At 32.2% G+C, this 22,494-nt stretch overlaps 2 pseudogenes; both read left to right on the forward strand.

Moving 5' to 3' along the window:
- The first annotated feature begins 3,720 nt into the window (after window positions 1-3,720).
- On the forward strand, window positions 3,721-5,197 carry LOC114754291 (pentatricopeptide repeat-containing protein At2g17033-like; annotated as a pseudogene).
- A 10,712-nt stretch (window positions 5,198-15,909) lies between these two features.
- On the forward strand, window positions 15,910-21,013 carry LOC114754292 (pentatricopeptide repeat-containing protein At2g45350, chloroplastic-like; annotated as a pseudogene).
- Window positions 21,014-22,494: the final 1,481 nt, after the last annotated feature.

The following is a 22,494-nucleotide window of genomic DNA, read 5'->3' on the forward strand; positions in this document are numbered from 1 at the left end:
ATAGGTTTTGATTGATTTGTTAATTTATACTCATAAGATTGTTAATGCCTATCTGTAAAAATTAAAGATAATATTAGCCCACATTTTTATTTCGAAATTGTTGCTCTTTGGTGGTCGTATGTCACAAATTTTTGTCTAGCCTTATTTCATGTATATATTAATATTAAAGAAGTGTAAAGTTCCAACGTCATGTTCTTTTCTAATTATATATAGTGCGTTAATTTTATTTATGACATATTCTAATCTTCTCATAACTCTTATATTTAAAATCAGAAGAGTATTATTTTTCTACTACTTCTAGTACCTTAATTTTATTTATAATGCATTATAAATAAAATTAGAATATTAGGTGTAATTGGATTGGATACATCATAAATAAGATTAAAATGTTAAATACTGCTGAGCAATAACATTAGGGTGTTTTATGATAATTTACCCATTAAAATGATAAAAAAATTGGATTAATACTATTATTATTTCTTACGGTATAGAAAGTAAGTGCGTATGTGATTTTAAAAATAATTTTATAATATGTAAAATAAGTGTAAAAAGAGTTTTGTTTTGACTTATATAAAATAAGATACCCATTAAAAATAATATAAAAATTGGATTAATACTATTATTATTCCTTATAGTATAGAAAATAAGTATGTATGTGATTTTAAAAGTAATTATATATATAATATATGAAATCACTGTGAGAAGAGTTATGTTTTGATTTATATAAAAATAAATATTTTTTGGGTTAAGGTGCAATTTTAACAATAAAATTTATCTTAAGGGGCATTAGGCACCATAAAATTTATTTGGATGCAAAAATATACATGAAATTGTCAAAAGTGGGTATCTGGCACCACGCCGTTAACATCTGTTAGTTTACCGTGAGAGGGGACCATGAAGCCAATTTTAAGGTGTATTTTTAATAACATAATTTACATCAAGGGACATTAGGTACCATAAAGTTTATGTTAGTGCAAAAATATGCATAACCTTGCTAAAAGGGGAAAAAAAGAACAAAATTCTCTAACTCCCATAAACGTCCATTAATTTTTTTTTAGGTCCCATTAAATATCACTTTCTCTCTCTAGTCATTCCTACTTCCTTTTCTCTTTAGTATAATGACCAAATTTGAAAAAAAATTAAAGAAGTAAAATAATGGGGGAATTACAATCAAGTCCCACAGAAGAGAAATAATTACCAAAAGGTCACAATAACAATCTTAACAGCCTATAATAACAAGTCCTATAGTGAGAATAACAACTTCTGGGACTTGTTTTTCAATTGTTTTCCTTTCTTGGGACCTCATTGTAATTCTCTCTAAAATAATTACTTAAATATAGCATATAGCACATGATTTCTCTAAAATATTTATATACATTATTTGATTATATATTAGTTTAAAAGCCAAACAAATTAATTTAGAAAAAAACGATAAATATAATACTTTAACGTATTTTATTAAATTTTTAATCTCCTTAAATTAGTCTATTGTGTCTTATATTAAGGACTGGAAGTAGTAATTGGGTGCAAGTAATGAACCTCATATCCTGGAAGAGAAAGACATTTTACGTAAATACATATAAAAGGCTTGGGGATTGAGAAAATGAAATGACAAAGAAAGTATGTAGGTTGTCTATGATGAGAGAAAGATGAATCGACTTGGAAATGAAAATTGATGGAGAGAAAATATAGCATTTGGTGGGACCCAAAAGAATAAAATTAATGAACGTTTACATGAGTTAAAACATTTTGTTAGTTTTTTCCTTTCAGAAAGTTCATGTATACTTTTACATCCAGATAAACTTCATGATGCCTAATGCCCTTTGATGTAAACTTTATTATTAAAAATACACTTTAAAAGTGATTTCATAGGCCCTTCTAACGGTAAACTAACGAACATTAACGGCATGGTACCAAATATCCTCTTTTAACAACTTCATGTATATTTTTACACCTAAATAAATATTATGGTATCCAATACTTTTCATGTAAACTTTATTGTTAAAATTACACTTTAATTCATATTTTTTTAAGGTAATTTTGAGCATCCCGAACAACCGTGTAGTCCATCGGTTCACAATCAATCTTCCTGTCTTTCACGTTACATGAAAAGAACAGATAAGATAGAGCGAAAGATGCGGGGGACAGAGATGGAGCCGAGTAAAGAGAAAGCGAGGTTGGGAGAAGAACGCGAAATGGAGGCGGAACGGAAGACTCAACATTCGGCTCCGGAGAAACCCGAACCGGTAATAGCCTCAGATCTTCCCCTTTCCCCTTGAATTCAATGAATCCTATCTCTCAATTCATTGATATAGCTAACTCCGGTTAAAATTGAGGCCAAAAAATTTGTCGGATTAAACTTCAATGTGTAGAGTGAGCCCTTTGGTAGTGCTTATCAAAAATGGCTTCGTAGCTTGTTGGGCGATTTGGTTCTTGTGTGTTCAGTGGGTTGGATTTGGTCATTGCCCCTGTTTTTTCCCTGTTCTTACTTAGTTTCTGCTTTTGTTTGTTATTCTCTTCTGCTTCTGCTTTCCTTCTTTTACTTCGGCGCAACATTGATATCACAGAAAAACAAGAAAAAACATCTCTTCGTTGCAACATTGTTATTCTCTGCTTCTGATTTCTTCCATTTATTGCTTGTCAAGTTTATCTTTTTTCGGAATGATTTTGAGGGGAAAAGCCTGTAATGATGCGATGGTGGTGGTTTTTTTTTTTCTTTTGGGAGGGAGGGTTAGTGAAGGAATGGGCTATGGACTTGTAGGGTTATATATATGGTTAACAGACTTAGGTGAATAGTCAAGAAAAGCAAATTAATTTTTTTGAAATATTTTTATTAAATTAAAGCTAGGCATTAATCATTAACCTTAAAAGAAATCAAAATAGTTAGTTAAATTTATTAATAGCTGGAAGAAAATTTATTGCTGAGTATTTGCAGTTTGACTCAGTCGTACTGTTGTTAATATTACACTACATTGTAAGGCTCATGTTGCTTTTAGTAATTGTACAGCTAAAAATGTTTTTGACATACATGTGTCATCCTAACATGTTTAATCTGTCAAAATCACTCTTAATGGAAAACAATCCAAACATAAGTTCAAATCTACCCATAAACACACTATTAATTGGCAACGATGTGCTGTTTGAGTTTTGAATTGCATCATATCATCATTTTCTTCATGTTATCTCTCGGCCTAATTTCTGCAATGGGACTTGGGGGAGTTAATTTAATAAGAGAGTAAAGCTTGATCATAGTTATATGCATACATAAATGCATATACATATGTGCTTGATTGCATGTAAGCAGTGATTGAGGCAAACTACTGCGAGAATGTTAGAACTATTTGAGTTACTGAGAGTTCGTTAGTGTCTTTTTATTCACTTTATAGGGACAATGTATGCTTTCCGTTATTCTCCAATTCACTGGCTCCTCGAGAATATATGCCTGTCATATGGCCATGAACTTAGAAATGTTGGTTGACTCTTGCTATCTAATTGGAGCAATGCCAATTCCCGAAATAGTTGATAAGGTTTCTTTGAATCGTTGATGAGGTTTCATACATAAAATGTGCTTTTCTTTTTCTTTTTCTTTTATTTTTAATTGTCCTTTGTGAATAACATGCTAAACTATGGGAATTTTATATCTTTACCCTCCCACTAACCCATTTTTTCCGTGAAGGTCTGTGTAAGAAGGACATGATTTTATAATATCTAACGTCGAAGATGATGTTGAGCAGTGTCCAGCTATGGTGGAACCAAGGACCAAAGCTTGGAGTTATGGTAGAATGTGCGCTAACAAAACAAAGGTCAGCATTTTCTGAAGAAGGTGGTGACATCTGGAGACCCTTCGACCACAAACAACTTGATCCGGAGATTCGTACAAAGTTCACCTAAATCAGTGTCTCTCAGCACTCTTTGCCATCTCCTCTCTCCTTCTACAGTTCAACCCCATTTCTCCTCAGTTGCCTTCCCGGTTAGTACTTTACTCTTTATCTCTCTCCTCAAGTTGATTATTAGAGTATCTGATGTTTTTGCAAATTTTGCAGCTTTATTCAAGAATTGCTGAAGCACCTTGGTACAGTTGGAACCCTAAGATTGTAGCTGAGCTTGCTGCTTTGCTGGATAAACAGGAGCAATATTCAGCCTGGGAGACTCTAATTTCGGAAGGCACTTCCAAATTAGAGTCTGGCTCTCGAGATCTGGCTCTTTTCTATTGTAAATTGTTAGAGTGTCACTCCAAGCAAAGTTCAGAAAGAGGGTTTGAGATTGCTTACTCCTACCTAAGCCAGCTTCTTCATAGTTCATCATCCTCTAATTACATAAAACGTCATGTTTATGAATATATGGTCAGTGGTTTATGTTCAATGGATAGGCCTTGTGAGGCAGAGAATTTGGTTGAGAATATGAGAATCAAAGCACTTGAACCTTCAGCATTTGAATTCAAGTCTATCATGTATGGTTATGGAAGATTGGGATTATTCCAAGACTTGGAGAGACTTTTGGTTCAAATAGAAAAAGAAGGGTTTGTTATTGATACAGTTTGTTCAAATATGGTTCTTTCAGCGTACGGAATGCATGGTGAGCCAACAAACATGGTTTCATGGCTTCAAAGGATGAGGAATACATCGATTCCGTTCTCGAAAAGGACATATAATTCTGTTCTGAATTCATGTCCTGTTCTCATGAGAAAGTTGGTGGACTTGAATGGCTTCCCATTGTCAATTGAGGAGTTGAATGCCAGTTTGGAAGGAGATGAATCTATGGTGGTTGGAGAGCTAATCAGGTCAACCGAGATTCTAGAAGAGGTCATGGTTTGGGACACTAAGCAGGCAAAGCTGGATTTACATGGACTGCATTTGGGTTCATATTATCTAATTATGTTACTTTGGTTGCAAGAAATGCGACGAAGGCTGAACCATTCAACTTACGCGATTCCTGCAGAAATTGTTGTGTTGTGTGGTTCAGGGAAGCATAGCAATCTCAGGGGACAATCTCCTGTGAAAAAGTTGGTGAAAGAGATGATGGTGAAGATGAAAAGTCCTCTGAGAATTGATGATAGGAAGAACAATGGTTGTTTTGTTGCTAAAGGTAAAGCTATGAGAGATTGGTTGTGTTTAGGACACGAATTAAACAAATAGGATATGCAAAATCATAATGGGGCCATCGTTGCCTGACCGTTAGTTGACCATGCTTGCTCCTACATGCCATGCTCTCAAACCTGGTTCTTTCTTTTGCGATTGCACATGTTTTTTGGGGGTGGGGGGGTTAATATCAGACTTATTCGGACAGATTAATAAGTTAAAAAGAAAAAAAAAATCTGGAATGTACGTAATTCATTCCTTCCATGTCAGTTATCTCCATCTTAAATCAAATTTATTCGTTTTTATTTTGTAATTTAATATTTTCATACTAATTTAATGAAATAATCAGAGGATAAATTAAGTTGAGGTCTCAAAAAAAAAAAAAGATTATCAAAAAGTTTTAATGACAAATTAAATTGTGATTCCGTACTAAGCTTGTCAATGTATATTGTTCTGTTACGATTGAGATCATTTTTTGTAACTATATTTTTTTTCTTAAATTTCATAACAATTCTCCGAATATGTTGAGTGTGAATGGTCTAAATTTCATTAACAAATTCGTAGATTCGTTTTGCAGCTATTGGAAACTCTCAACAATGTCATCATTCAACCAGAGGGCCCTCTCTGTTGCATCAAAACTTCCATTGGATGATCGGAATAAAATAAGAAAATAGAAACATCTTACGCGTTGTCTCATTCCTTCTTCCTAGAACAATTTTTCGTTTTTTTTTCAAAAAAGAATAATTTAATTTTCGTTGAGTGTTTTGCAAAATGAAAAAGTAATATCTTTTAAAAAAATAGAAAATTAGCATCCAACACTTTGATATAATTTTCCAACTACATACAAGTTCCAACATCCTCAGTTTATTTATAATGCATTAAACATCATAAACTATAAATAAAATTAGAGTGTTGGATACTATTAAAAAATTATATTAGGATACTGGATCTTACTTTACTCTTGAAAAAATTACAAAAAAAAAATAGAACAATTTTAAAGATAATTTAATATAAAAGGCCATTTGTTTTGAGATATTGACAACACTTCTTTACTCATTTACCGCTCTATCGGCCAACTTTGTCATTAAAAAATTCCAGCCACCAACGAGAGTGTCGAGGTGGCATGTTTATTTATTTTTTTTTAAAAAAACTAAAGTATATATTTAATTAGTTTCGTTTCCATCTAGTGTCAATCTGGTTCTTTAAAATTAAAATGTGCATTTTTATTTTTTTATTTTTAAAATCCTCTCTCTCATTTAACAAAAAATGTTGACTCAAGAACTTTGAGATAGGAAGCTGACATATTATGCTTGTTATCATTTTTATTATAAATAAGTCGGCGGATCAATTGGTTTATTTTAATTTTGTATTATAAATATGTTTTGTCAGTATTTAATTATATAGTTACTGTTTGAATTTATTGAATCAACACTTTTTGTGAAATGATACTAACAGTGCTGAGATTAAAAAAATATACTTTTTAAACTTAGATGTAAATTTGGCGTACTAGAAATTTATATTATATAAATTTCATATATTCAATTAAATTTTGTAATAAATTATTATACAAATTATAGTATTTGCATGAGTATAAACTATTTTTTGTGATTTAATTTGCAAATAATATTTATTAAGAGTGATTTATCATTGCCAAGCATTTTTTTTTAACGAATTTTAATTTGTTTCCTGATTTTATGTTCGCACCATTTTTTAATATAAGAAGTTAAATTTTATATTATAACTAATAGGGTTAATACAAATTTTGGTCCCTCAAATTTGGGTCCAATTTGGTATTGGTCCCTGAAATGTAAAACGTGTGGTATTGGTCCCTGAAATTATGTCCGTTTCAGACCGTTAGTCCTTGACATCTTGGCACCGTTAAATTTTGCTGACGTGGCGTTAACATCGTTAACCAATGAGTTGGTATATATGTGGCATATGACCTGGACATGGTATTGGTCCCTCAAATTTGAGGCCATTTTGGTATTAGTCCTTGAAATTTAAAATAGATGGTATTAGTCCCTCAAAGTATATTTGTTTCTGGCTGTTAGTTCTTGATAGCTTTACGCCATCAAATTTGTCTGAGTTGGCTCTAACTTTGTTAACTTATGATATGGCATTTGACTTGGCAACTAAAACTTGATGATGTGGCATGAGCAATGGAAGGCTATGGTCGAAGAGAATCTATGCAATTTGGGATTCACTTTTGTCAAAACACATAGCTTCTGCTCCTATATTAGTGTGGAGGAAATGCAGTGCATTCTCAGCTAAACCTTCTACCTCATCTGCTACCTTTGTGCAAAAAAGTGACTTAACAATTCATGAGAAGAAGAAGCTGGCTTCAGATACAAAACCACTCCCATTGAAGCCATCTTCTTCTAGTACAGACAATGATGAACCTCCCAAGAAAAAAGAGAAGCCCATTAGCAGAGTAAGAAGCTTGAGAAAAAGCAACAAGAACCTCACTGGCAACTCCAACAAAAAGGCAGGCACAACCAGCAAGCCACCAGAGTCGCTGAGACCAGATAACGGCAAAGCAGAGGGTTCTACAGGAACAGATAAAAAGAGGAGGGCCTAAAGCTATCAGGGACCAAAGGCCAGAAACAGATATAATTTGAGGGACCAATACCATCAGTTTTAAATTTGAGGGACCAACACCAAAATGACCCCAAATTATCATGTCCAGGTCATATGCCAACTCATCAGTTTAACGGTGTTAACGCCATGTCAGCAAAATTTAACGGTGCTAAGATGCCAGGGACCAACGGTCTAAAACGGACATGATTTCAGGGACCAATACCACACGTTTTAAATTTCAGGGGCCAATATCAAATTGGGTTCAAATTTGAGAGACTAAAATTTGTATTAACCCTAACTAATAAAATGATTGACATATACTCCAAACGTACTAGACAATTAAACACCTACATTGTGCCGCAAGTTATAGCAGCCCAACTAAGTTCGCTCACAGAAATTTAAATTTTGAAGCGGCCCAACAAAACACAACACACATCCACCCGCACATTGGCATAGGAAGATGTGTACATATTTAGTACTTAACAATGTCTCAAATAAAATTACTTGTAACAAGAAGATACTTGTGCTTGTCAAACAAAAAATTCTCAACCAGAGGAAGTCAGTTCTAATAGAAGGAGCTTATCTCTCACAACATGGTGAATCAAAGTTCAAATCTATTTTGGGAAAAGTGCTTATCTTTAGTGCCTAATAGTGACTTGAATATAATTACTTCTAATAGTAGAATACATGTGCCTAGAAAAAAATGTCTACCGGTACCTCAAACAGAATTGTTTCTGGCAGAATAATATTTGTGCCTCCTAAAAATAAAGCATGCAAGCAAATAAATAATCTCAGCTTGCAATCTCGCATGAAAATATTAAGGGAAAAAAGACTTTTGATTCTAAAAATAACTTTGCAAGAGATTTTATTTAAGATATCAAACTAAAAGTTTGCATGGAATTAAAGAATTAAGGCGTCTGTTTTCACATAATGACCTAATAAATATATGACGTAACATAATTTTTAAGATATTAAACTAAAACTTGGTATGGATCTATTGCTTGCAGTTGCAGATCACGAAACATTTGAACTATCTTGAACATTGCTGTTGGAGTTTGGATAAAATTATGTTACGTCATTATAAATAGTAAAAATTACATATGGTGAGATTTAAATGAAAAACTATGCATAACAAATATAAGTAAGTGGATATAAATTTTGTCCATTTCTAAATATCAAATTTAAAAGAGAAAATCCCATTTAAATCCAATTGAAATACTAAAATTCGAAATCAGGCTTTCACCTTGAACAAATTCTTTAGAGATTTATGAACATTGTAAAAAGACCAAAATACCCTTTTATAATTAAAATATGAGTTGTTACTTATATTTTTCTCCCTTACAAATTTGTTTTCTAAAATATGAGAATAATAAATTTTAACACTTTCCTCAATCCAAAGTCTGTAAAAAAAGGTTCATCATCTGAATGAGTTTTCCTCTCTTAAAATGTACGTCTGTTCTGTTAAAAAAATGTAATTGTTTAATGCAAAAATTGTACGTGTGTACATATTATTAAGTATGTGGAAAATGGATCAATATTAAAACTAAGCGTAAATTAAATTCATCCAAAATTAAATCTAATACTGACCTACATGGCTACATTAATGAGATCGCTGGAATAATTATTAATGTGAATCAATGATTATGGTGTAATTTTTTGTCCTCTACTAAAGATTTACTATTTTCAAATTTCAGAAAAATGTAGCAAAAAAATTTGAGGAAAAAAATTTGTGAGAAAAAAAATATAAAGGTAACAACACATATTATAATTATAGAGGGATATTCTGGACTTTTAACAATATTTATAAATCTCTAATTCGACTTCTTAACCTGATTAGAAATTTGTTCAAAATGTAAACCTACTTTTAAATTTCAGGATTTTAGTTGAATTTAAATGAGTTTTTTTTTTTATTTTTTTAGAAGAGCAAACAGATGGGGAGGCAATTTTGTCCCTGACTAGTCTTTCCACTTTCATAATGCCACTCAATCAAATTCACGGTACCTTTTACAAGTCTTAGGCTCTTAGCACTCTCATAATGCCACCCAAAGTCTTTGCACTCTCATAATGCAACCCCATCCGATTCACGGAGCCTTTTCTACATGGTTTTAGCGGGGATCAATTTATCATCATTTCCCTTTTTTTTGACCAGCCCTTGTTTCTTTTATACTTATGGAAAAGAAAACAGCATGGAAGGGCGGCAAGAAAAAGTGACAGCTATGTTGGGGCTCCTCGAGTTTGGTGATACACTGTGGCTGCCACTCATTCACTTGGCTTATGGTTGGCATTTGTCCTTTTGAGTTTGTATAAAGCCCATCAAATTCATTTATTGTTAATTACGTGCAATTTATCATTGAAAACGTTATTTTTCTGGGAGTTTGGGTGCTCATTAAAGCGATTAAATCGATGAGCTCCAAAGAAAGTGATCCTTATTTACATAGGAAACATAGACCAGATTTGAAATGATCCGAGCAATAGGCGGTTCTCTTTTAAGCTGCACTTTTTTTTTTTTAATAAGTTTAAAAAAAGTCATATCTTTTAAATACTTAACAAGTTTACATCCAAATCTGATTTGGATAGTTCATATTTATTTTTTAATTTTTTAAAATAATTATTTTAGTGAGTATAAAATTTAAAACAACAATAATATCTCAACTATAGTTTTTTGAAAAATAATTTTTTATAAAAATAAAAATATAAAAAATAAATCTGGATTATCCAAATTATATACAAATGGTCTACATATGATGAGCTTGATGAGATGCTCATTACTCTCATGAGTATCAAACTCATTCCTATGTACATATAAAATAAATTTTTTAAAATACCATTAATTTCTTAATGCAAATTTGTCCAACTTATAAGAGCTCATATTTAAATTAATAAAGTTTACATTATTTGGCCAAAAAATAGTTTATATTAGTAAAAACACACAATAAACAAAGGAAGTCACGCGCCAAAAGAATTTGCTAAATAATTTCCTCGTTTCAGTGGCACCTTAGCAAAAGATACTTGTTTACTGTTTCAATCGATAGTCAATTTTATAATACTATCAAAATTGTGTTGTTTTAATATATATTATAAAATTATGCATTTTAAGTTTTTCAATTAAACTATTTAAAAACTATTCATTTATTATAGTGGGTCCATTTGGATTAGCAGTAGAAAAAGTAACTTATTTTTAATTTAACTTTTAAAAAAATGAGGTTGGATAAAATTTAAATTGGATAGCGTGATTTATGTTTGTATTGATTTTTATAAAAGTTAGTTCCTAAAGTAAAAAATTTATTTGGATTATAATTCAATAAGTAAATTTGGTTTGTGGAATAATCAAAATAGGTATGACTTTTATTAAATAATAAAAATAATTAAAATAAACAAAATATAGTAATTTTAAATTATTATAACAGAAAAAATTATATTTAATGAATAAAACATATTTAAATTAGAAATCATAGTAATGTAAAATTTTTTGAACTAAATAATATTACATAATTAATTGGATGATATATTCTGCATAATTTATGTAAATAAAAAATTAAAATTAAAATTAAAAATTAAAAATATTATGAAAAATGTTAAAAATTATTTTTATTTAAGAAAATATTAAAATAAATAACTTAAAACTGATTTGGAAGCATAAAGAATATATAGAGAAAAGCATAAGAACAATACAGATATAAGGGCAAAATGTCTTTTAATTTTAAAAAGCTGCTTTTGTATAAATCATAAGTAAATTTTTGATGCTTTTGAAATCGTTTTTAAAAAAGCAGTTTTTGATTTATATCTATATGTGTGTGTGTGTAATATTGTGATATTCTTGAACAGCATTGGTCAGAGGAGTAGTAAGAATACTCCTTCAGGCCCCAGGATCCGGAGGGCAACTTTCTCCATCCTACGGGTAATACAAATACGATCAATTATTGTAGCTGCGTATTCAGTTTCTTTAACTTATTTATTAATATGTATTATGTGCTAGCTTGGTTTTTTTTTTTGCCAGGACCAAAATGCTACCAAAATTTTGTTACTTTAATATTTATTATAAAATTATGTACTGTAAGTTTTTCAAACTATTTAAAAAAAAATTCATATACTGTAGTACTAACAAGGGAATCTTTTGTTGAATATATAATTAAATCTGAGCTTCTAGGATGATCAATGATGCTATTATGCAGACTATTCTTACAGTGGGACCAGGAAATACCATCCAAATATTTGACATGTCAAACAAATTGTGTATATGCATACACACATCAAAAATAAAAGTAGTTACTTTAACACAATTACATAAAAAAAAAAAGTAATAAAATACGTGTGTGTGAGGAACGTGGACAATGACGGGCTCTCATTCGGTGATTATCATAGTCATTATAGGAAGGTAGTATGACCGGGCGAAGACAAGAAATCTGAGGTATTGTAGGAATTCGAAGGGAGAAAAAAAAGGTACTGACAGATTTTATATCCCAACCTTTTTCAGAAAAAGGTTGGGAGAGAAAAAAAAGGTGCTGACAGATTTTATATCCCAACCTTTCTTAGAGAAAGGTTGGGATATTTATCCCAAACAACCTTTTCCCAACCTTTCTCTAAGAAAGGTTGGGATATAAAATCTGTCAGCACCTTTTTTTTCTCCCTTTGAATTCCTACAATACCTTCTTGTCTTCGCCCGGTCACATTGCCTTCGTACGTATTGGTGGGTCCAATCTGTTGGACATGAATTTACTGGATTCTCTTCGCCACACCTGTTGCCATTTGTACTAAATGGTAATTTGCCAAAAGGGTCTAAGGGTGCGTTCCCTTCAGTGAAAGCATAAATTTGAGCTGCACAGCACAGCACAGCTTGCAAAATTTCCTATACTCGTTAATTCCTTCATCTCAATACAGATGCCTTCTCCTACATTACCCACTATTCTTCTCAGCGTGTTCAGGTTAGTTATCAGCATCACTTTTATTAATCTGCTTTCTTTTAATTATATAATCTCTGCTACTGCATGATGCTACTCATCTCCTTCATGTTACTCTCTTTCTTTCTGTCTTATAATTTGCCTCAGTTCTCTAGTTTTTAATTTGCTTAACAGTCCTTGAACTAGTTCTTTGTTTCCTGTAAAAAGAGATAGAATCATCAATCTTGAGCAGTAAGTACTAAGTTCTACTCATGTTGTCTATGTTGCTTTCTTTCTATCTTATATTGTGCCTAGATTCTCTAGTTTTTGCTAAACAGTTCATGCATTAGTCTTTTTTTCTTTTTCTTTTTTTACAGTAAAAAGAAAAAGATAGAATCGTCAACCTCGACCAGTAAGTTCTGTTTAGGTTGTTTAAGTTGCTTTCTATCTATCCTATAACTTCAGTCAGTTCCTCATCTTATAAGAGAGAAGAGGAGAGAGAAACGTGAATGATAATAAGGAAGAAGATGAAAAGGAGGAGAAACAAGAGTCACGTAAAATGGTGAAGAGAGAGAAAATCTAGGAGAGGCTTATTGGAAAATGGAAGGGAGAGATTTGGTAGATAGTTCCTAATTAGGAAGCAGATGGAGTATGATTCTTCTAAAATTTCTTCCTCTACTACCAGTAAGTTCTTCTCATGTTTAAGTTGCTTTCTTTCTATCTTACAATTGGTCTCAGTTCTCTTGTTTTCTGGATCAATCAATCTGCTTCAATATGTATGTGTCTAACTTCATCATATATACACACACATATGTATTACAAACATCATATACACAAGGAAGAAGTGTCTAATTAACTAAATTGATGCTATTAAGTCAGTTTACATTGATCACAGACGTGAAACTCATTTACGTCAATCTTCCTCCTCTTCTGGTAACGACTAATATTCATTCCCGGGGTCTCAATACCTACACTTTTATTTTAACCTCCTCGATGTGAGATTTGTTTTTATACATATAAACACATTATATTCCGGCCACCTCCATTCCGTGTACCCAGTGCTTCTTTGATTCCTTCTAAGTTTTAACTCTGGGTTCATGCCTTTTCATCAGTTCATAAGTTTTCTTTTTCTTCCCTGACGGCATCTTGGTGGCGGAGGTGTGCGCGGTAAAACTGGGGAGGGTGGGGTATAAGTGGGAGAAACTATGAAAGAGGGTTTTAGAAAAAGAAGAGACAAATCGAAAGAGAAACTGGTGAAGGACAATGAGAAGGAAGAGGAAAAGAATGAGAAAAGAGAGCAATGAAAAATGGGGAAGAGAAGTGCAGATAATGAGAGGGAAGAGGAAAAGAAAAAGGAAAGATAGCGATGAAAAATGGTTTTTTTTTTTTGGACAAATTTTTTTTTTCCAAGTGAATTTTGACAAAATTTTCAGTTGGAGAAAGAGGCACATACGCTGAGTTGGTGCATTTTTATTGGAGAATGTTTAAATGATGTCGAGAAATTCTTAGGTGGAGCCAGAACACCATATCATCTATGTACTGCCAATTAAATCACAACCCTATCATATCAACTCTAACTGGCAGCATTTTGAATCCCCATTTTTTCTCTCCTACTTTCCAAATTTACGGTCCACAGTCACATTGTCCTCTCTTTCCCCAGATGAACTGATCGCGCCGTCCTTTATTTCCCTTGCAAACATCACTTTCACATATCCTTTTTCTCAACTGATCGCGCCGTCCCCTTCTTCCTTGAGTCCCTTCTCCTCCTTCCCATTCTCACCCCCTTCTCACACACACGTTGACATGCATCTGCATATTTTCGTTTTGTTTTTTCATTTGGATATTTTCAACCTTTAGGGGTAGATTTTTCTAGCAAATGGAATTTCAAATTTATATTATTTTAATTTTATAAAGTTTTATATTTTTATTTACTTTTAATTTTAATTTGAATGAAAAGTAATATTAAATTTAAATAATAATAATTAATAACTTAGAATTTGACATCATTTTGAATTTGATTTTTAGAATTTAATTTAATCTGATTAGTCTAACAATTTCTGATATTCAAAACAGTGGTTTTAGTCCATAAAACTAAATAGCTTCAAATACTAAAATTAAAATAAAGTAAAATTTCAAAAACTAAAAATAGTATTAACATTTTTCTAGCTTAAACTATTATATTAAAAAAGACATGATATCATGAGTGCATCAAGCATTCCAAAATATTTTCTCATGTATATTCCAAATATTTTTTAGGAACCTCCAATACTTTGAAATATTTTTCTTGCCTTGGTATTGGATACACCAAAAAATATTTTTAGGTTCTAAATGCACAAAAAATTCTTTAGTGTACTAGACACACTTAAAAAATTTCAAAATGTTAGATATATCACAAAATATTTTAAAGTGTAAGATACACTTAAAAAAATATTTTGGAGTACTCGATGCACCTTAATTCATTGTAAATAAATTGTATGAGAGAGGTGAGAAAAGATCACAAAAGCACTAGATATTTTTAATAGGAAGCATCATAAGATGCGCAAGTCTACAAGGGACTTGTGACTTATAAGTTGTAAGGACGGGAAGAGAGATACGAAGAGGGAGAAGGACTATGGGACTACTGATCAGTGAAAAAGTAGGAAAGAACAAGTAATTTTGTCAAGTCGAAAAGAGAAAATTGGGATTTAGAAAGCTGCCAACTAAGTTGACATGTAGGATAGAGACATCTGATATGTTGTGATTTTGTTGGGTAGTGCATAGATGATGTGGTACTTCTCGTCATGATGAATCACTTCAGAATTTCTCACTCACAAATCAACACATGTGCTGAATTGGTGCATTTTTATTGGAGAATGTTTAAATGATACTGTGCCCTTGAACTGCTTCAGAATTTCTCACTCACAAATCAATATTCAAGGCTCTGATTAATACCAAGTCGATCACCAAACTTAGTCTAACGTGTGAGCTGTCACTTCTGAAGTGCACCCACCTTTTATCTTCAATATTTTATCTATTTTACCTTTAAGGTAATCCTAATATGATTGTACATATTAAGTGCTTCCATCAATTAAAAGATTGTTCTAATGCTAATGATTAACAATAATGTTTTAAGAAAAACAACACTCATTTATTACAGAGAATAGCTTGACTAATTTCAAATATTTTGAAATTAGCATGATTTTTCTAAAGTTTCTTCATTTATTATATTACCTAGACAAAAGCGCTATCCATATGTTTCTTATGATGTAACAGTGACTCATCACTAAGAACATACAGATTTATTATGCTAATTAATCGTGGCAGGTCCATTCCTAGATATGGAGGTTTTGGTGACTTGATGGAGGAGTTAACTTCTATGGTGCAGAGGCAGTACCCCAATGCATCGCCATTGGAGGAAAACTCTGCCAGAAGGTGGATTTTTATCGCAAGCAGAAGCATCTATAGATGTACCGGAGATATCATCTCAGGTTCTCTAGCTTGTTCGGTGTTAATATCATTCCTCATCTCTCGTGATGAAACCCCAATTTATGTCTTCATCATCTGGGCATTCCTCATATTGGCAATACTGGTCGTTCATATTTGATCAACAATAATGGGGCAGCATATTAGAGAGGGTATTAGAAGGAGGAGGCCAGCACGTTATTATTAGAGGTCCCAAACCCAGTCACGTCTCGTGATCTTTGTTGTTGTATACGAGTACAAGTATCCTCCTATTAGATCATTCTGTTCGAAACACTATTAAGCATTAAATGTGGGTATATCTTTGTTACCCATATATTTGTTTGGCTTATTATATATGTATATATATATGTGTGTGTGAAGATGGATTTATTCTGTAAGGCTTTAATACACGATTATATTTCTTATGTTAATTACGATAGTTGTATCTTTATAATATTGCCTTTTTTCTCTCGCGCATTTTTTTTTCTTGGAGGTAAAGTTTTCCTTTATATGTTCACATTGCCTTTTGCTTGACCATTAGACGTTAGTTTTCATTCGGTCAAAAATCGACGTTCTGGTGGTGCCCCTTCGTTAGTTAGAACCGGTTTCGGTGCTCATTACTTTGATGAGTACTTTAAACTCATAAAATTTGAACCATCTATATCTTATTTGGATTATCCATATTTGATTTTTCTTTTATTTTTATTTCTATTTATTCAAAATAATTATTTTAATATGTATATAATCTAAAATAGGGATAATCTCTTAACTATCATTCTTTCAAAATATAGTTTTTTCTATTTAAAAATAATTAATTAAAGATCTTAAATCTGAACCATCCAAATGAGATATAAATGGTCCAGGTCTGATGAATTTAGGGTGCTCATCACTTTGGTTCCTTCTTTAGTCCTGTTACCTGCATCTTCAAGCAAAAATAATAAATTTTTATAATAACTATTATTTCAACAATATAAAATAAATTATCATTATTATTTACACAACGTCCACACGTGGGGGACTGGGACATTTTCCTCTTCAACTCTCTGAATTTTTGTTCCTCGATCGTATGTTTTCATTGCTAAGGATAATTTCAAAACATTAACATCGCAGTATCTCTTTTATTATACGATTGATTATTAACAAGGATTCGAAAAATGGGCGTACAAGGAGAAGCCAAAGGCGCTAATTAATGCGGACAAAAGTGATGGGTGACTATTCCATGTGGCCATGTAATGTTGGGATAATCCTTTTAAAATTGCCATTTGAAATACCCAGATTCTAATTTGAATTATTAATTTGGTATTACCTAAGCTGAAATTTATAAATTAGGTCAAATTATTTCTTTATGCCGGAGCTATTATAAAAGCAAAACCGAAGTGTGCAAGTTTTTGGTAACACGTTTGTTTTGAAATATCTATCTATTTAGGTCTTGTAAATACCCCTTCAGTTCTAAATATAAGATCTATTTTGTAGTGTAATTTACACTACAAATAGGCCTTATATTTAGGACCGGAGGGAGTATAAAATTTGAACTTGTTAATTTTAAAATGTGCATTGTCATTGAGTTACAAGATGCTATTCGTGTGCATATGTTTTATTAAGTTGTATAAATTTAGTCTTACATTGTAAGTATTTAACGTCAAATACTATCAAGGGACAAACAAACTTAATCAATATATTCTTTAAATCCTAAATATAAGACCCAATTACATTATAAAATGAATCTTATATTTTGGAGTAAAAGAGTATATAGTGGCCATCTTCTCGTACTCTCATTGTTATAGGTAAACAGAGAGAAAAGAGAGAACACAGAATAAACAGTAAAAATATGTATTCACTCACACTCAATACAACTTCTAATATTCTATTTATAGACCACTACGTCTTTCTATTTACCTTATTACCCCCACTAATAATATTACCATATATCACCCACTAATAGATTTTTTTTTTTTTTGGGATTCTTCCTAGACCGGATCAAAAAGCCGTTTGGCAAAGTTTTTTCTTGACTGATCAGATAAGAACCAGTTAAAAAGGTAAAGCATAGAGAAGAGATGGAGACGAGATTAAGAAAACCATTTTATATTCATTTGCTTGTGTTTCAACACAAATGACATGTCTTATTTATTTATAGTTATAATATTACACATAGGCTACACTCATATTTAAATGATAAATAATAGACAATAAAATTTATAAATGTGAGTGAGAGGTGAATTATGAAATAAAAAAAATAGCGAAGAAGTATTAAAGTAAGGTAATATGAAAAGAAAGAGGAAGACTAATATCCACTCATTATGATATTTATAACAACAGCGATGCTTTGAAGTTTTTTTGGCCAAAAGATATTGTGAATCCAACGGTCGTAATCTTCACCAAAGTAACTATCTAATCCAACGATCCACAATCAACTTTCATGTTCGAACATTACCAAAAAAACAAATAAGATAAACCAGAAGACGCAGAAGGCAGGGATGGCACGAGGGAGAATTTGAGAAAAGGGGAGAAGATTAAACAGTACAGAATGGAGGACTCAACATTCTACTGGGGAGACACCCGAATCGGTAATGGCTTTACTTAACTCTCATTAGTTCTTCAGATTCATTCTGTATCACTCATGTTTCTTATACAATACAGGCCTCAATTTGAAATTCTATAAACTAGCTGATAATTTTTTCCCTACTTATCCTTCATCTCCTGAAATACCATATATGAGAATATACGAAAATGAGCCCGTCAATTATTTTTTTAATGGAAAATGTTAACTTTTTTTTTGCTTGTATAAAGTTACTTCAATGTGGAAAATATGCAGTGATGCTTTATACTTAGCTAAATCCTTGAGGAAATTTGACGATTGAGATTAGGAAAAGAGCATGTACTTGGTTTTACTTCATTACAGGAGGATTTATAATATGGGGTTTATTATACGTTCCAGGGCTTAAATTTGGAGCTCAAGGTTTGGAATCTCACAATAAGAATTAGAAGCTCGATTTTGCAGCTTAATTTTATGTTCAGATGCGGTTTTGAAGTCAGTCATTTTCGAGAGATAAAGTAGCTCTAATCTGATATTTTCTATTTACCACTTTGAGCCATTAAAAGAAGTTCTAAGTTAAATGATCTTCCCGATAACGCAACTGACTTAGCTCTTCAAATTTTGATTTATTGATGGTTGTATGTGTCAATTCATACTAGCCATGGAGTTCAATCACCCCAACTCTTGTCTTGTTTCAGAAATGCAAAACCACAGATGATGTGAATCAGATGCACCCAAGAATGATCACAATAGGGCTAATCAACAACTCGTCTCTCACTACTAAACTCATCCTCACTTTTGTTTCTTCACCCTATGAGCCTCTTATTGAGTTTGCTCACCACATCTTCTTCAAGCATCATGCTCATCGTAATCCTCAAGAACAGGAGAACCCTTTTCTCTGGAATGCCACACTCAGGTCCTACTCTCATGGTTGTTCCCCAGGAGTAGCTCTAGTAATACTCTGTTTGATGCTTGAGCTGGGGGTTTGTTTGGATAAGTTCTCATTTTCTCTGGCTTTGAAAGCCTACTCTTGAGTGGGTTTGATGAAAGGAGGAATGTAGATTCATGGATTATTGTGTTAATTGCAAATTGGGTATGATACATATTTGAAAAATTGCTTGATTAGTTGTTTTCTGAGATTTGGGTGCGTTCAATATGCTCATCGATCATTTGACAGAATATCTTGTCATGATTCTATCTCATATAACTCAATGATTGATGGGTATGTCAAATATGGGATGGTTGGAAAAGCTTGTGAATTGTTTAACAATATGCCTCTGAAGGAGCATAATCTGATTACTTGGAACTCAATGATTAGAGGATATGTGAGATCCAAAGATGGATTGAATTGTGCCTGGAATCTGTTTCTTGAAATGCCTGAGAGAGACTTGGTTTCGTGGAACACAATGATTGATGGATGTGTAAAGCTTGGAAATATAGAAGATGCTCATATATTGTTTAACAAGATACCTAAAAGAGATTTGATCACTTAGACTACTATGATTGATGGTTATGTGAAATTAGGTAATGTTCTTGTTGCAAGGAGATTGTTTGATGAAATGCCTGAGAGAAACACTATTTCTTGCAATACCATGATGGCTGGCTATGTTCAGAATGGATATTGTGTTGAAGCTCTAAAGCTATTTCATGATATGAGAATAAAAGCACATATACAACCAGATGATACCACATTGTTAACTGTTCTTACAGCCATCACCCAATTAGGACATGCTGAAGTTGGAGCCGTCATACACTAATATTTAGAGAATAACAATAGTAAACACTTAAGTGGTAAACTTGGTGTTGTTTTAATCAACATGTATTCTAAGTGTGGTAGCATAGAGAATGCTATCTCAGTATTTGAGAATATTGATATGAAAAGTGTTGATCATTGGAATGCTGTGATTGGTGGCTTGGCTATTCATGGTATGGGTGAAACGACTGTCAATTTTCTCTTCTAGATGGTAAAGGATTCTGTTAAACTGGACGATATCACATTCATTGGAGCGTTGAGTGCTTGTGGGCATGTCAGCTTATTAGAGGAGGGATTGATATGTTTTGAGCTCATGCAAAGAGCATATAAGGTTGAACCTAAGGTGCAACACTATGGTTGCATGGTAGACATCTTTTGTCGAGCCGAGCATGTTGAAGCTGCCAAAAAACTCATCGAGGCAATGCCTATCAAACCAAATGATGTGATTTAGAGGACTTTGCTTAGTGCATGTCAAATCCATGAGAACTACTCAGTAGGAAAGCCAGTTGCTGAGCAATTGATCGAGTTAAACTCTTTCAGTCCAAGCTCCTACATGCTCCTATCTAATGTTTATGCTACTGTGGGCATGTGGGACAATGTGAAAATGGTCAGAACAGTAATGAAAGAGAGAAACCTAAAGAAAATACTAGGCTATAGTTGGATTGAATTGGAGAGAGTCATTCATCAGTTCTCTGCACAAGACAATTCAGACCCTGCAGTTAAAGAGATTTATTCCATGTTGAGTGGTTTGTAAATTCCCATTTAGAAGAGATAGTTGAATGCAACATCTATGTTTCTATGTTAAGTAATTTGCAAATTCTAATTAAGTCTGGTTTCTTGTTGCGAAGTTTGTCAACTAAACGATCAGTTGGTAGATATCTTTACCAAGTCTCTCAAGGGTCCTTAGATTTGATGCATATGTAACATGCTTGATGCATATGATTTATGTGCCCTATCTCGAGGGGCATTGCTAGAATATATGTAAATAATGTAATTGATAGAAGGTGCATATATAAGACAATCGGATCCTTCTTTAATACAATCTGCAGAAATCATTTACTCTAGTTCACATTCTGGATTGTCTAGTTTCTGTTAGTAGAAATGTGTTCCTGCAAATATGATTGCATCATTCCTTTGTTTCAAGTCTCAAATGAGAATGGTGAAAAGTGGGTTTGTTTACCATACTAGTGCTGGCATTTTTAGTTCCAAATACTGCTATAGGGTTCATTTTAGTTTCTTCATAATTTCTTTGGTATATATACAAATATTTCTTTACATTTTTTCACTTTGATAGGGTTTGTACGTGTGCATTACTTTTATGTGTCTGCGTGGCGGGCTAATTAATAATTAGGAAAAGAGAAGGTGAAGAAAATCCTATCAATTACAACGATTAGTTAAGTTTATATTGTTTTCATTTTGTTAATTTGGAATTTGAATTGCTTAACAAAACCAAGGGAAAACGGAATTAGAATTAGAATGAGGAAGTGCTACTCATTTTTCCACTTGCCTTCAAGCATGCATTTATTTCGAGAAAAAAAACCCCATAGGTTCTAGACAAAAAACTGAATGTTAAAGCTTTCAAGGAATTAAATTATACTAGCTCCGATCCTTATATAATACCTAGTTGACTAATTTGGAGAGATTAAAAAAATTAGTTAAGTTATTTATTTGTAATAAATAGGTATTGTCTTTTCTAGAATACCTTTGCTAATCATGTATATTAACTATAACTGCTATTTGATGAAACATTTAATGCGTGCAACTACTACATAATTACTTTGAAAAAATAGATAGATATGGAAGATAGAGTGGATTAATATCTTATATTTAAGATCAAATTAAATGTTAATATAACTTTTATATTAAAGACTGGAGGTAGTATATAAATTTGTCTTGTAATTTGAAAGAATTGAATATTCAGGGAGTTTGAGTTGCGGTTTATTAACTCTATGGTTTATAAAATTGATAGTCCAAGTAATTGACTAAGTTTGGAAAGTATCATAACATAACATTCTTATTAAATTAAAAGGGTGTACAGCCATATATGATCAAGCATATAATATTTGTGGCTATTCACCCTTTAATTAAGACTAAGATATTTTTATGCTTTAAAAATGATAATTTGATAAGTTGATGTCAATGTTAGTTATGTAAAATGTTTGCAATGTATTGTTTTTAATTTGTACTTACCCTTTTGAGTGTGCTTAAACATGATGTTGGCCCATGATTGCTTTT

The sequence above is a fragment of the Neltuma alba genome, unplaced genomic scaffold (genome assembly GCF_004799145.2).
Source record: "Neltuma alba isolate B1F8T4 unplaced genomic scaffold, ASM479914v2 tig00010128_pilon, whole genome shotgun sequence".
In the NCBI taxonomy this organism is placed as follows: domain Eukaryota; kingdom Viridiplantae; phylum Streptophyta; class Magnoliopsida; order Fabales; family Fabaceae; genus Neltuma; species Neltuma alba.